Raw genomic sequence first — 16,348 nt, 5'->3', positions numbered from 1 at the left:
TGCACATAGCCTGGCACAAGCGTCGTGGTGACGTCTCCTCCGCTTAGTGGTGAATGGCGGTTGTTGCTGGGGAGCGGTAGTGTCGTGGTTTGTGCGCTGCGCTACAAACCCGGTGACTCGAGTTCGATTTCCACTCATGGCTACCAGCAGTGACGATTATTTGAACAGTTTCTGGGCTTCCCCTTGGTCGACTCGGTCTCAAATGAGTACCTGGTACAGTGTGTAAACATCGCCACTCGGGAGACAAAGGTGGCCGGACGTGGTGCTGGCCACCCACCCCCTCGTGTGCTGTGCTGGCCTTCATAGGTGCTCGCCTAACAGCAATTGCCCCAACAGTCTGAAGGCTATACGGGGATCTTTGTCTTTGCTTTTTCTGTGTGTAGACATTGGTAGTGGTGGGCTTGAGGGTGATCCCACCCGCCCCTAATTCCCGCGAAATTAAAGCAGTTTTTCTGGTATAAATTTGGATAGAAATCGGTGATGGGACAAGTCTTATCCTACGCAATTTGCTAGAATTGCGTAAATCGTTCGGTACTCAGGCCCCTGGTTTTAGAAAAGGTTTGTCTACTCCCGACGATTGGCTGATTTATGTAGAACATGTAAAGTTGTTTAATAAACCAAATTGTTAATAGTGTAGTGGATTCAACTGAGTTGCAGACGTACTTCTTGGAGGCAACACATTTATTAACACCAACACATTAACACAAAGGGGTTACTGCCCCTTTACCAGATAACCTAGGGTGGTGGACCACCAGGCTAACTACGCTCGTTACTCGGAGTAGCTACAACGGACAGGACCCTAGCTTGGGTCCTCGTCCACGTGTTGGTTACTTCTTCTTGGACGTAGAACGTAGATCGTAGATCTTCAGATGACAATAACAACGCTGAACCCCGGTCCCTGTGCGGACCCGGTTTATATGCTCCCGGGTCGTGGCTGGCCCCGCCCTTGGCCACGACCACCTTCGAGAAACCTCTTGTCATTTCTCGACCCTCCCCGTCGGATCTCACCCTGACACGTGACAACCCCCTAGCCCCCACCTGGGGCCCTTGTGTAGATCTTACTAGTCCACGTGCCTTCCAGGGTCAACCAGAGTGCCATGGCCTAGGGTAACCTCATCCCATGGCTGACACTCACACTCCCTCCTGTAGGAGTCAGCACTGCACGCCACGCGTGGTGCCACTGCGCTATCCCAGCGCTCACCGAGCCCCCTCTAGGGCTGGTTAGTACACCTGTAGAAGGGATGGCGACGACTCACTCGGAGACGGAGGTGAGGTTAAGGGCTTTCGCCGTTTATTAAGGGATACACAACACACGGCAGGGGGGGGGGTGAACCACTTCCCAGGGGTTAGGGGTCCCGGGCTAGGTCCCACTCGGTCCCGACACAGCCGGCTGCCCTGTGCCGTCTCCTCTGCGCCGGCCGTGGGATCAGCCAACACGGCCGACCGAGGAGCACAGCCACCACGGCCGACCGAGGAGCACAGCCACGTCCAGCCCTGGCGCTGTGCTATATCCCCTATCCCTACCCTCTTGCCCCTGGCTCCCCGTTTCACCCTCTCTCGACCCTTGACTTCAGCTACGTCACGGGGTCCCCCCTTTATCCTCGAGGAGCTGTGTCGTCATGTGCGCTGTCCAGCGCGCATGACCCCACGTCCCGTGACGCCATCGCACCGGACAGCGCACATGACGCCACTACTCTCTTCTACTCGTCTACACACCTATGGGGTGTCCGCGATGACAATGCATCACACGCCGTGCCTTGCTAGAGCCGGCATTACACAGTGACATTCATGATGTCTCTACATACGTGATGTCCGCGATGTGAGTACATCGCACGCCATGCCCCTCTCGAGCCGGCACCACACAGTGACATCCGCGATGTCACTACAATAGTATAGTACAGAGTATATAGAAATTATTTTAAAATGTATGAGAATGAAACGGCACAATAACAATCCATACAACGACTTGGGCAAAGAGATTGAGATACTAGTGGTTGGTTTGACTTACCTATATAAGTAATTTTTTGTCTGTCTGTCACTGCGTGTGTAGACGCAACTTGCGACGCTTTTAACTCACAAACTGTGTGATTTACGTTTAAAAAAAGTACCCAGATACCACGCGATAAGCCCTGGGGTGAGCCAGTGCTATTCGTATTTCACATCGTTCAAGTTTAAAGTAGTTAAATTTGCAATTTATTACTGTTTATTAATGAATACGCTAAGCGCGAGCCAAAGCATGCAATTGCGAATGCGCGGAACGTGTGGTTCCCATAGCAACGCATACACGCGATCGGTAGGGGGAGGGGAAATTCTCATTGGTGTGGAAAATGGAAAAAAAAATACACAACGCTGAGGTAAATTGTTTACAGTGTGATGTCCTCTTCTCCCCCCCCCCACCGCAATGTGTGCAGTTACGACTATAGAGTCGGTAGATGCTACTACTATAGTCCGTAGATACTAGTGTAGAGCGGGTGGGGGGGGGTGGTGGGGGGTAGCGGCCCAGCCTGCCAAGGTACCACCTCGGCCGGCTGGGCAATCTAGGCGAGGTCGGGGGCTCTGCATGGGACTAGGCCTCACCACGGCACTCTGTTAAGTTAGTTGTTAACTGCTATAGAGTCGATAGATACTATTATAGTGTTGGTATATACGACTATAGAGTAGGTAGATACTACTGTAGAGTAGGTAGATACTACTGTAGAGTCTGGAGATACTGCTGCAGAGTCGGGAGATGCTACTGTAGAGTCAATAGATACTGCTATAGAGTAAGCATATACTGATATAGAGTCAGAAGATACTACTAAAGTCATTAGATACTACTGTAGATTCATTATTTCTACTATAGAGTTGGTTGATACTACTATAGATTCAGTAGATACTACTGTATACTTAATAGATACTACTACTGTCATTAGATACTACTACATAATAAAGGTTTTTGAGTTAGATCGCATCATTTATAAATGTGTCGCAACCCTCCACCACCCGACACGGCCAATTAGTAAAAAATGTGTCACGTTGACAAAAGACAAATAGTTCACCACTTTAGCCCACCGGTGTGTTGAGTGAATCCACAACATTTAAACTTTTTGAGTACGACCTTTCGCTGGTAATTACATCCAGCATCATTGGGCAATTTGCCAGAATAGTGAAGCCCTCCACCTGCTCCCGGTCTTAAATAGAGCAGCAGGGTGACATCATCATTTAACCCAATCAAATGCAGAGATCAGAGGCGGAGAGGGGGGGTATCGTAATTATATAATAGATTAGTAATCAGTTCATTGTTATGATTAGTAATCAGTTGTAGATTAGTAACTCGTTGTAATGTGTATTATTTAATAACTGAATCTAATCACTATACCCAATCAGGTCCATAAATCAGAGGTGGCGGAGGGGGGGGGTTATTGTAATTATATACTACGTTAGTAATCGGTTAATTAGTATGTGTTTCCCCTATAAGGAATTGTAATTGTAATATGTGTAATAAAGGTCGTGGAAGCGACTTCTGGAATCAGGGTTTTTGTTTGTCTTTCGTTCACAACACTCATATAAATTCCACTCCTGTCTTACTCCTTCACGCTGCTAACAGACAGCGTGAGAGGAAGCGAGAGAGACTCGTGCTGCCACGTGGCAGGCCTGGACCCCCGCTCCAGCGTGGCCTCACCCTTCGTTCGTTCCCGATCTGACCACGTGTTGTCCGTCTCCACCCCTTTTAATACCCGGGTCACGTGGTACCTTTCCACCAGTCCTGGTTAACCTCCATGGAATCTTCCAGACTCCATCGTACGATCCCAGGACCACGCCCCTGACTCGTCCCCCCATTGGCTGTGGCTAAAGCCAGCAGATCCAATCATCTACTTGCAGATGTCACCTTCCCATTACGTCAGGGCCACGCCCCTAGACTTCTCCCCATTGGCTATGGGCCAGGACCGGTAGAGCCAATCATCGTAACGAGGTGTGATCAATCAACCACCTGGATATACCCTCACATTACATCATCCCCCCCCCCCCCCCCCCCCGTGTAAAAAAATCGGCCGTCTCGGCTGGGAAAAGAGTGACGGCCCGAATCCTTTGATTAACATTTTAGGGCGTCCATGACGCGTAACAAGGTAAAGGGAGTAGGGCGCCAACGCGCAGAGGAATTCAAACAATACAGACATAAAAACAACCGACATACATTAGGGCGCCCCTGTAGTGCAGTAACACCAGGGCGACAGACAGCAATGACAACAGTATTAGCGAAATGGGAGAGACTTCGACCGCGTACGCGACGCCGGACCCTCTCCTCCCCTCGCGCGTGGTTGCCTCGCAGGAGGTGGGAGCAGTGGAGAAGAAGAATTTTCGGTGTCCCTTGTGGCTGGGACAGGCCCCGCTGGAGGTGGAACATCCGGGGTCTCGTCGTTCTTCAAAACCTGTGCGTCTGCGGGAGGTAGAACACAGCCCCGCTGGGGATCAATCGGCGAGGCAAGTGGCACATTCGGCACACCAGACCCTGGCAGGTCAACAAGTGGGGATGAAGGGCCAGCGCGCGGGTCAGCATAGGGTTTGAGCCGCGACGAATGAACATACCAACGACGTTGGCCGTACTGGATGCGAACACTCTGGGGATTCCGAATGTCCACCAACCTTATAGGCCCCCGCCAAGGCCTGTGCAGTTTAGGGGACGTACCCACCGGCACTTGAGGGCAATGGAGCCATGTCATATCGTCCCACCGACCAAGGCATGTCAGCTCGCGATCGACGTGCACACTTCTCGTTCCGTGCCTGCGTACGGGCCGACGCACGGGCCGACGCACATCTGGCGGCCTCTCGCGCCTCCGTAACCCGTTTAAGCGAGTCCCGCACGTGGTCAGGAAAGGAAGGGGACGGTTGTTTCCCCGCTACACCAAGTTGCACATCAATCGGGGGTACATTCTCATGGCCATACATAAGGAAAAATGGCGAATATCCTGTGGACGCGTGCGGGACCATGTGGTATGCCGCCAGGACGCCCGGTATGTGCAAGTCCCAATCGGTTTGTTTTTCACTCACCGTGTGACAGAGCATGGCCGAAAGGGTGTGGTTAAATAGTTCCACCATACCATCCGTTTGCGGATGGTAAGGGGAAGTGCGGGTTTTCTTTGTACCCAAGGCAGAACACACGTCTTTGAGCAATTTAGAGGAGAAGTTACGTCCTTGATCCGTGAGCAACACTTCAGGTGCTTCCTTATGCATGACATACCCATTTAAGAAAGCCTTGGTGATGGATGAGACCGTTTGGTCAGGTAGAGGCCAGGCCATAGACCAGCGAGAAAAATATTCGACCCCGACCAAAAGGTATTTATTGCCCCTAGCCGCTGGAGGGAACGGGCCCAGGATATCTGAAGCAACCAGCTCATTAATACGGGATACCTCGATCGATCGTAGGGGCGGGACATAATTTTGACGTGGCAGTTTCCGCCTCGCACAATCATGGCATGACCGAATAAAGCTGGTGACATCCGCTGTCATGCCTGGCCAAAAGAAATCTTGCTGCATCGCGGCCAATGTTTTCTGCATGCCAAGGTGCATCAGCTTGTCGGCGTGCAGCGCGCGGATCAGATCGTGGCGAAGGGACGACGGCACGACCAGGCGTGAATGGTCTGAGAACCCATCCGTACACATTAGTAATCCCGCCTGGCCCTGAAACAACTGCCACTTCCATCCTGCCAAATAAGATCTCGGTTTCCCGACCAATTCCCGCAGTGGAGCCAAAGAGGCATCAGCCTTCTGCTCGCATAGCCACACCGAGTGCAGCAAATGCAGCGTACCGTCGGCCCCAACGGGTATATCCTGGCGTTCATCCTTTGACATCGCCCCCATGACTGGACAGGGCGAGGTAGGCAGCGCCGCACAGCGGTGCGTACCCGTCAGACAGGCACAGGGAGGGGTCGAGGGCAACCTAGAGAGAGCGTCCGCGTTGCCATGGCGAGTACCCTTGCGGTACGTGATCTCGAAGGTAAACTCCTGCAGCAATTCCAACCACCGAGCCAATTGACCGGACGGTTGTTCCAATTTCAATGAATACTGCAAGGCAGCATGGTCAGTGCGCACGAGGAATTTCCTTCCATACAGGTACGGCCGGTACTGGCGAACAAAATGGACGATTGCCAGAAATTCCCGTCGCGTCACACAATAGCGCGTCTCGGCAGGAGACAGAACCCTGCTGCCGTATGCCACCACTCGCTCGACCCCATCTTTCTGTTGCGACAAAACGGCCCCTATGCCGATGTCGCGAGCATCCGTGTCAAGGATGAATGGCTGGGAAAAGTCTGGGTAGTCGAGTGTCGGAGCGGTGGCCAGGCGATCCCGGAGAGACTGAAAAGCGCGCTCCTCTTCCGGGCCCCATTTAAATCTCTGATTCTTCCCTGTCAGAACATGCAGCGGCTTAGCCAGCGTCGCGAAATTCTTAACAAATCGGCGATTGTAGGATGCGAACCCTATAAACCGCTGTACGTCGCCCACTGAAGTGGGCGTGGGCCACTCCCGGACACAAGACGTTTTCTGAGGGTCCGTGGACACACCGTCAGAGCTGACGATGTGTCCAAGGTAACGGACAGATCGTAGCAAAAGGTGGCACTTCTTTGGTTTACATTTGAGGTCAGCCGACCGCATCCTCTGATAGACAGTCTCCAGCCATTGGAGGTGTTCTTCGAAGGTGCGACTGAATGCAATGATATCGTCCAAATATATGAGGCACGTTTCCCACTGCAGCCCCGTTAGCACCAGTTCCATCAGACGTTGGAACGTCGCCGGTGCTGCATTCAAGCCCATGGGTAGGCGGTTAAACTCAAGAGGCCCTGCGGCGTGCGGAACGCCGTTTTCGGTCTGGACGCGTCATCGAGGGGAAGCTGCCAAAATCTAGACGACAGGTCGAGGGTTCTTCTTGGTTCTTTCGGTAAAGTCACGTAGAAGGAAAATAATAAAAATAAAACAATAAAATAATTCTCACGACGTTTCGGCCACAACGCAAGCAGCCGTCCTCAGGTGAAGACCAGGTCTGTCGGGGAGACAGCGTCTGAATGAAACACCACCACGCTTGGAGCGTATATTTAAGCTAGTTTGAAAGGGGGAAGCGCGCCTTGACCAAATAATTTGCATATCAAGAGGAATTTAGCATATTTATGGGAAATGCAGGTATGTGATTAGTACTACTTGTGAAATGCGTAGGAGGTGGGCGGGGGGTTTCAAAGTCATATTATGCCCGTGCATTATGCAGGATTAGCAGCATCAAAGGGAGGGGATAGAGGGGTAGCATTAATAAAGGGAAGGAATGTTAATAGTATGTAGCTGCAGTAACTAAACAACCACGTAAATAACTAAGTATAAACTACATAGTATCATCAGTATACTAAATATACTCTCCAATAAGCTGAGCTACTAACAGTAAGTAATACATTACAATTCTATGTCGCAAAAAATATAATATGCTTCCAGCTAAACTTTTTTCCCTTACATCACACGGGTCTACCCCGTACTATATGCTGCCATAGACAAGGGTTGAGAAAAAATTTGCCCCCGACAAAGCGTCCAATGAGTCGTCCATCCGTGGCAAGGGGTATGCGTCCGCCACGGATATCTTATTCAATCGGCGGAAGTCTACACAAAACCTCGTTCCGCCATCCTTTTGAACCAACACCACCGGCGCGCCCCAAGGACTGTTGGACGGCGAAATTATATCGGCCGCCAACATGTCGTCCACCGCGCCACACACGTGTTTCCTTTCTGCAGGGCTCATGCTATGCGGGTGCATACAAATCGGTCCCGCCACACCGGTGTCAATATGGTGCGACAAGAGCGAGGTATGGCCCAAATCCAAATTGTTTTTACTGAAAACGTCAGCGTATTCCGACAATAGTGAATGCAAGGCGCTCCGCTGCATGGCTGACAAGGACGTATTTTCACGGCACAATTCGGCGATCCATAGGATCGTCCGTACAATCGGGTTGTGGCACGCCAGCGGCTATTTTTGTGGGTTGGTCGCCCTCAAAGCTGGTGAAATCGGTAGTGGCGTGAGCCAATACCGAGCCAGCCGGAACGACCACCTGGTCCAGGCCCCCCCCATTTAACACCTGTATGAACGGGGCCTGTCCAGGCCAAATGATAGTTTGAGCTGCCACAAGGGAAAACGATTTAGCCACAGAGTTTGACGGGGACAACAACACACCCGTCGCATCATCCGCGGCTTCCAACCGCTTCCGGTAACGCAGCGGGATAAGCATTTGTGTGCCCGATGGTATTTCTACCGTGACAGCGACAATCGCGTTAACAGTGTTTCCTGGGGGCGACCGGCCAAACAGGGACGGCAAGAAAGACATTCTACGGCCCACCGATTTCCTTCCTCGCATCCGACGAAGGAAATCGGTGCCCAATAAGCATGGGACGGCCAACGAACGCAAGATCAAAACTGGTCCCAACGCGGTGATATTCCCTATAGCAATGCGTATATCCACTCGTCCCAAAATACCCATGTTACCCCCATTCGCAGCAACTGATTTTGTACGTTTGCCCACTGACAAAGAAATTATCAGTCTATAATTTTAATGGTAGGTTTATTTGAACAGTGAGAGACAGAATAACAACAAAATCCAGAGAAACTCATGTTAAAAATGTTATAAATTGATTTGCATTTTAATGAGGGAAATAAGTATTTGACCCCTCTGCAAAACATGACTTAGTACTTGGTGGCAAAACCATTGTTGGCAATCACAGAGGTCAGACGTTTCTTGTAGTTGGCCACCAGGTTTGCACACATCTCAGGAGGGATTTTGTCCCACTCCTCTTTGCAGATCTTCTTCAAATCATAAAGGTTTCGAGGCTGACGTTTGGCAACTCGAACTTTCAGCTCCCTCCACAGATTTTCTATGGGATTAAGGTCTGGAGACTGGCTAGACCACTCCAGGACCTGAATGTGCTTCTTCTTGAGCCACTCCTTTGTTGCCTTGGCCGTGTGTTTTGGGTCATTGTCATGCTGGAATTCCCATCCACGACCCATTTTCAATGTCCTGGCTGAGGGAAGGAGGTTCTCGCCCAAGATTTGATGGTACATGGCCCCGTCCATCGTCCCTTTGATGCGGTGAAGTTGTCCTGTCCCCTTAGCAGAAAAACACCCCCAAAGCATAATGTTTCCATCTCCATGTTTCATGGTGGGGATGGTGTTCTTGGTGTCATAGGCAGCATTCCTCCTCCAAACATGGCGAGTTGAGTTGATGCCAAAGAGCTCCATTTTGGTCTCATCTGACCACAACACTTTCACCCAGTTGTCCTCTGAATCATTCAGATGTTCATTGGCAAACTTCAGACGGGTATGTATATGTACTTTCTTGAGCAGGGGGACCTTACAGGCGCTGCAAGATTTCAGTCCTTCACGGCGTAGTGTGTTACCAACTGTTTTCTTGGTGACTATGGTCTCAGCTGCCTTGAGATTATTGACAAGATCCTCCCGTGTAGTTCTGGGCTGATTGCTCACCGTTCTCATGATCATTGCAAGTCCACGAGGTGAGATCTTGTATGGAGCTCCAGGCCGAGTGAGATTGACAGTTATTTCGTGTTTCTTCCATTTGCAAATAATCGCACCAACTGTTGTCACCTTCTCACCAAGCTGCTTGGCGATGGTCTTGTAGCCCATTCCAGCCTTGTGTAGGTCTACAATCTTCTCCCTGACATCCTTGGAGAGCTCTTGGCCATGGTGGAGAGTTTGGAATTGGCTTGATTGCTTCTGTGAACAGGTGTGTTTTATACAGGTAACAAGCTGAGATTAGGAGCACTCCCTTTAAGAGTGTGCTCCTAATCTCAGCTCGTTACCTGTATAAAAGACACCTGGGAGCCAGAAATCTTTCTGATTGAGAGGGGGTCAAATACTTATTTCCCTCATTAAAATGCAAATCAATTTATAACATTTTTGACATGCGTTTTTCTGGATTTTTTTGTTGTTATTCTGTCTCTCACTGTTCAAATAAACCTATCATTAAAATTATAGACTGATTATTTCTTTGTCAGTGGACAAACGTACAAAATCAGCAGCGGATCAAATACTTTTTTCCCTCACTGTACACTAAACGCTGACGTAAATTCTTCACTGTGTCATGTCCCCCCCCCACCCCGATGCGTGCAGTTACTAATATATACAGTTGCTAGATGCTAGCACTCTAGGCAGTAGACATTTTCTTTATTTATTTATCACGCGCATCCGACCATACCAACTCACGCGCCTTTGGTGGGGGGGGTGGGGTAACATTTTATTTCGCGTTAAAAATTCTACAAAAATCTTCACTGTGTGATGTCTCCCCCACCCCGATGCGTGCAGTTATTACTACTATTCAGTCGCTAGATGTAGCAGGTACCACCACAGTCGGTATGCACTGCTGTAATCATAGCAGGTACCACCACAGTCGGTATTCATTGATGTAATCATAGCAGGTATCACCGCACAGGACTAGGCCTCACCACGCCACTGTCAGGTGAGTACTTTGTGCTATCGTGTCGATATATACTGCTATAGAGTCAGCATGTACTACTGTAGTGATAGCAGGTACCACCACAGTCGGTATGCACTTTTGTAATCATAGCAGGTACCACCACAGTCAGTATGCACTGCTTTAATCATAGCAGGTACCACCACAGTCGGTATGCACTGCTGTAATCATAGCAGGTACCACCACAGTATGCACTGCTGCAGTGAAAGCAGGTACCACCACAGTCGGTATGCAATGCTGTAATCATAGCACTGCTGTTACATTTTTAAGAGTTGTTTTGAAATATTTTTAAGACCCGGGCAATGCCAGGTACTTCCTGCTAGTTCTATTATTATTTGATTTAATTTCTTTCTACGTGACTTTACCGAAAGAACCAAAGAGTGACTCTATAGTAGTGTAGTGACATAGAACGGTCACTACTGTGTCGGCCTGTATGAAGGCTGGGGGCCCCAAGGGGGTGCCTGGGGGGTCACGTGGTGGGGGGGTCACGTGGTGGAGGGATCTGGACCTTCCCAGAGGTGGGGGAAGTGAGGCGTGTCCTGGGAAGGGAGGTGTGGCCTGAAGAGAGCCAGCCACGCTGGGGCGGAGCCAGCCACGCCAAAGCAGATATAAGCGTGGTGTGAACGCAGAGCGAGGCTGTTGTACTGTACTCCGAAGTGAAGACATCATGGGTCGTCGTCCTGGGCCAGGCAGACCGTTGCCTGCCTGGTCCAGTCTGTGTCACATTCCAGAGTGTTAGTGAGTTGAGGAAGGTGGTCACCACCTCATGTACAGCGTTATGTTACTTACCGTTAATAAATAGTGTTGCCTCCAAGCTGTGTGTGTGTGCACCTAATTCGAACCCACTACAGTAGTAACAACTAACTCTATAGTAGTATCTGCTGACTCTAGTAGTATCCACTGACTATAGTAGTAACTACTAACGCTATAGCAGTATCTACTGCCTGTATAGTAGTATCTACTGACTCTATAGCAGTAGCTACTGACCGTAGTAGTATCTACTGACTGTATAGTAGTATCGACTGACGTTAGCAGTATTTACTGACCGTAGTGGTATATACTGACTGTTTTGTATCTTATAACTCTATATAGCAGTATCTACCAACTTGATAACAGTATCTACTATCACTACAGCAGTGCATACCGACTGTGGTGATACCTGCTATCACTACAGCAGTGCATACCGACTGGTGGTACCTGCTATCACTACAGCAGTGCATACCGACTGGTGGTACCTGCTATCACCACGGCAATGCATAGCGACTATGGTGGTACCTGCTTTCACTACAGCAGTGCATACTGACGGTGATGGAACCTGCTATCACTGCAGCAGTGCATACTGACTGTGGTGGTACCTGCTATCACTACAGTAGTACATGCTGACTCTATAGCAGTATATATCGACTCGATAGCACAAAGTACTCACATGACAGTGGCGTGGTGAGGCCTAGTCCCATGCAGAGCCCCCAGCCTCAACTAGATTGCCCAGCCGGCCGAGGCTGAGGGCTGGGCTGCCACTATCCCCCCGCCCGCGCTACAAGAATACTATCTAAAGTGCTATAATAACACATTCCTGCGGAGGGAGCTGGTAGGAACGTTGGGTTGCTCGGTCAATGGCCAGGGTTAACGGCGGCGTGGTGTATTCCACAAATATGGCCGACTAAGAGCGGGCACAAGCCGGCGTGAGTAGGTTAAACGTTGAGTTTTATAAGTGGAGATGGAATGAATTCATGCGGTGCGATGAAAGGCTTGAGGGCGCGATGGATGTACAAACGAACTCTGCCGACCCAAACGAATCTGAACATACTGGGGCCGAAGGACCTGAATCACATCAACTGGCCCCCTCCAGGGTTTAAACAATTTGGGCAACGTACCCACTGGCACCTGTGGACAATGTAGCCAGGCTTTGTCACCAGAAACCCACTCATGTGCGGAAGGACGGGAACACCTAAGCCGCTCATTTGACAATTGGTGCGAATTGTAATTTTCTCTTCACGCCTCCCGCGCTTCTGAAAGCTTTTGAAGGGTAAAGCGCATGAAGTCAGAAATGTTTTATTTAGCCTTGTTTAGCGCGGCTCATAATTGGACATCAATCGGGGGGTCGTCTTCTTCTCCCTGAATGGTAAGAAGACGCTCAGGGGGCACCCTTATCCATCACGTAGCCATTGAGGAATGCTTCCATGATTGCCACCTCCGACTGGTTGGGGAGCAGCCAGGTCATCGGCCATCGTTAAAGATACCCGACTCCCACTAGCAAATACTTATTCCCACGAGGGGTAGTGGGAAATCGACCAAGGCTGTCCAGAGCAACCAGCTCATTTATGTGGGATACCTGTGTAGCGACCGAGTCGTGTACCGCCGGGAGTGGAACTCACCAGGCCAAGGGACACCCCGCTATGTACTGTCAGGGCGGGGTGCGTACAATACACGCCCTGTGGTGGATGCATGAGGGGATATTGTATAGGTGTGGGACACAGTACCATTGTTCGGCCGGAGACAGCACTCTGCTTCCATATGCGACAACACTCTCGAGGCCATTGACAACTTGAGATAGAACAGCTCCAAGTCCGGTGTTACTAGCGTCTGTATTAAGGACGAACAACAAGGAAAAGTCGGGGTAGCGGAGGGGAAGGGGGGTTCACCAAGCCATCCCGGAGCGTAACAAATGCGGCCTCCTCTTCCTCCCCCCAATGATATTTCTGACCTTTTGCCATCAAGGCGTGGAGAGGTTTTGCAATGGTAGCGAACCCGGCGACAAAACGGAGGTCATAGGATGCAAATCCTATGAAACTCCACACCGCCCCCACCGACGTGGGGGTCGGCCAAGTACGAACACACGCGGTTTTGTCCAGGTCTGTCACAATACCTGATTTACGGACTGTGACCAAGATACCGAACAGATTTTTGGAGGTGACTCTTCTGTGGTTTAAATTTGAGGTTGGCCGCACGCATTTTAAGAAAGACAGCACGTAAGCATTCGAGGTGTTCTTTAAACGTACGGCTGAAAACAATAACATCATCAAAATATATCGGGCACGAGTCCCACTGGAGACCAGCTAGAACCAGTTCCATCAATTGCTGGAACGTAGTCGACGCGGAGTGAAGACCCATTGGAAGCCGATTAAATTCGAATAAGCCTTGTGGTGTACGAAAGGCTGTATTAGGCTTAAGGGCTTCATCTAGTGGCAACTGCCAAAATCCGGATAGGAGGTGAAGAGTAGAAAAGTAATGTGCTCCTGCTGGAGCATCAAGGGAATCATCAACAGATATCTTAAGTTTACGGAAGTCAACACAGAAGCGCAAGCTACCATCCTGCTTTTTTAACAAGAACAATTGGGGCTCCCCACGGGCTGGTGGATGGCGAAATGACATCTGCGGCTAACATTTCATCAACCGTCAGCCGTACGTGTTTTTTCCGTAGGGCTCAGCCGGTAGGGATTCTGCCGTATGGGAGCGGCGTTGCCCGTATCGATGTGGTGACTCAGAGGCGCAGTGCCACCATTGTCAAATTTTCCCTTGCTAAATACATCAGAGAATTCACGCAAGAGTGCGCTCAACTCCCCCCTCTGGAACTCTGACAATTCCACATTTTCTGAACAAAGCGTATCCATCCACCTCTCATCAGAATCCTTTTGCGGCCGCGTATTTGACACGGCCCCCACATTGCCAACGATACTCCCTTCATGAAGCACTGGCGACGCATGAGCTAGCACGGTGCCCTCTTGAATGACCGACTTGTCTAACCCTGCGTTAAGGACCGGAATATAGGGTTCCTGATAGTTGGATACCAGCGTTTGGGCCCCTACTAACGTCAACCCACGAATGGCTTTATTTGAGGGACCCAAGAGGATTCCTCCCGCAGTCGCTTCCTGGTATAGCGGCTTCTGCAATCATAAAGGAACCAACATTTGCACGCCAGGGGGAATCTTTACGGTCTTACACGTAAGTGCTTGCACGGTAGCGTTGGCTGTGCACAACCGAGTGGGAGAATGCAAAAATCGATGGCCGGATGGTAACTCAAGGCACCCTTTATCAATCAAAATTTTCAGGGGCATCTTCCCCAGAAAGGCAGGCCCGAGCAAGCAAGGAATAGCAAGGGACATCGATACAAGAACCGGTCCCGTCTATTTGATATCCGCAATGCACACCTCCGCTGTTATTCTCCCAATGATGCCTACCGAGCCGCCGTTTGCGGCAAAGCATGGATTTTCGACGGGACAGAGGGTACAACATTTAGGGGGCAAGATGTTAAAAATCAACTCGGAAATGATAGTCACCGACACACCAGTATCGACAAGCATTCTTATTTCAACCCCCTCTAACAATCTGATAACAGCGAATGAACCTGCGGTCGCGGCACCTACTCTATGGGCCAACTCCGACTACTGACCCGGTCGGAGCGGCCAGGCGGCCCAATCCAAGTCCGAACCCTCTCACACCAATGCACAACGGGAATGAAAACCGACGGAACGAGATGAGTGAGGTGTAGCTGGCTCCGCCCTTGGCCACGACCACCTTCCAGAATCCTCGAGCAGGATCTTGACCCCGACACGTGACCACCCGTTGCCCCTGTGTAGACTTAACCGGTCACGTGTCCTCTGGGGTCAACCAGAGTGCCACGGCCTATAGTAACCCCATTTCCATGGCCGGCACTGTCACAGCCTATCCTGTAGGGGCCGGCACTGTACGCCGAGCATGGTGCCATCCAACGTTCTCGATCAGCGCTCACCGAGCCCCTCTAGGGCTGGTACTGCACCCACATCCAAGTGGTGTCCGCGATGTCAATACATCGCACGCCGTTCCTCTCTAGGGCCGGCACTACACAGTGACATCCCGCGATGTCACTAGACTACTATCGTCACTAGATACGACTGTAGAGTCAGATACTACTAGATATTGTTGTATATATTGGGTCTTGAAAAATTAATACAAATAAAAAAAAATGAAAATCGCTAAATGTGTAATTATCCGAAATTATGCGCATTTATGTCATTATGCAAATTATTTTATGATAAATAGGAAGGTGTGATTGTATTAGGTTATGCAAGTGTATGTAATTATGCTAATGTATGCAATTGTGATAATTAGGCTCTGCCTCGTTGTCTAGGGTTGTATTGTCACTCAGGATAATACAATGATTCTCGCTTAAACTTTTACTGATTATGTTTTAGTGTGTTTATGTCAGGTCTCAAAATTCAGATCTCTCGGCAGGATACAGTTCTTATATTTTAGATTATTATGCTTGAACTTAGGAAGGCATCACTCAGGCTCTTCTGTGTTAATCTCTTAACAAAAACATAACACTCTAATATGCAAACTCTTATGCTAGGTATGTCAACACAGTACTCCTGGAGATGTCCTCCTCATTGATCTGTGCATTTAACCCTCAATGGTTACGTTTGTTAACTGGGTAACAGAACAATTGGTTAATTCCTCAGAATAAAGCAAGCATACACGGCGATGGGAAAAAGTCCTTAAAAATGTATGTGACAATATTCATACGAAGAGTAATAAAGAAACATGTCCTGAAAGCAAGAGTAGTTATCAATTAATTCATTGGTAAGATTACGCAATTAACGAAAACGAATGACTAAAATGCTTCTAAACAATTGTATTCATGTAACTCGACGGGCAGCAATTCTTTTCACGATCGGCTGATATTTAGCGCACCACCCGATATGCATGTTGTGTGTGTGCGTCTTCTTTGCCACTTGTTGACTTGGCGGCTTACGTGGTACGGCGTTCCTTGTGCTGAAAATACCTCGGGTTCCCAGCAGGGCCGCTGGGACGGTGTGTGTGTGTATTGAACACACGATGCTCTTGCCTGTGCCAACACTCTGCAGCTCTCTCCACTGCTG

The 16,348-nt window shown here is 49.7% G+C and overlaps 1 protein-coding gene and 1 long non-coding RNA gene across 3 annotated transcripts in view; one reads left to right on the top strand and one right to left on the bottom strand.

Annotated features, from left to right (window-relative positions):
* LOC144733457 (uncharacterized) overlaps positions 1-16,348 on the top strand; it is a 186,333-nt gene that overhangs the window by 56,139 nt on the left and 113,846 nt on the right. The gene's annotated exons all lie outside the window — the stretch shown is intronic.
* Positions 3,527-16,348, bottom strand: part of LOC144733459 (uncharacterized) — a 52,512-nt gene continuing 39,690 nt past the window's right edge. The window contains exon 2 of the long non-coding RNA XR_013588362.1: positions 3,527-4,417. This is a non-coding gene — a long non-coding RNA (uncharacterized LOC144733459). The remainder of the gene's footprint in view (positions 4,418-16,348) is intronic.

Source organism: Lampetra planeri, chromosome 47 (genome assembly GCF_965212315.1).
Source record: "Lampetra planeri chromosome 47, kcLamPlan1.2.h2, whole genome shotgun sequence".
Lineage (NCBI taxonomy): Eukaryota > Metazoa > Chordata > Hyperoartia > Petromyzontiformes > Petromyzontidae > Lampetra > Lampetra planeri.
This window is presented reverse-complemented; position numbering and strand designations above follow the sequence as displayed.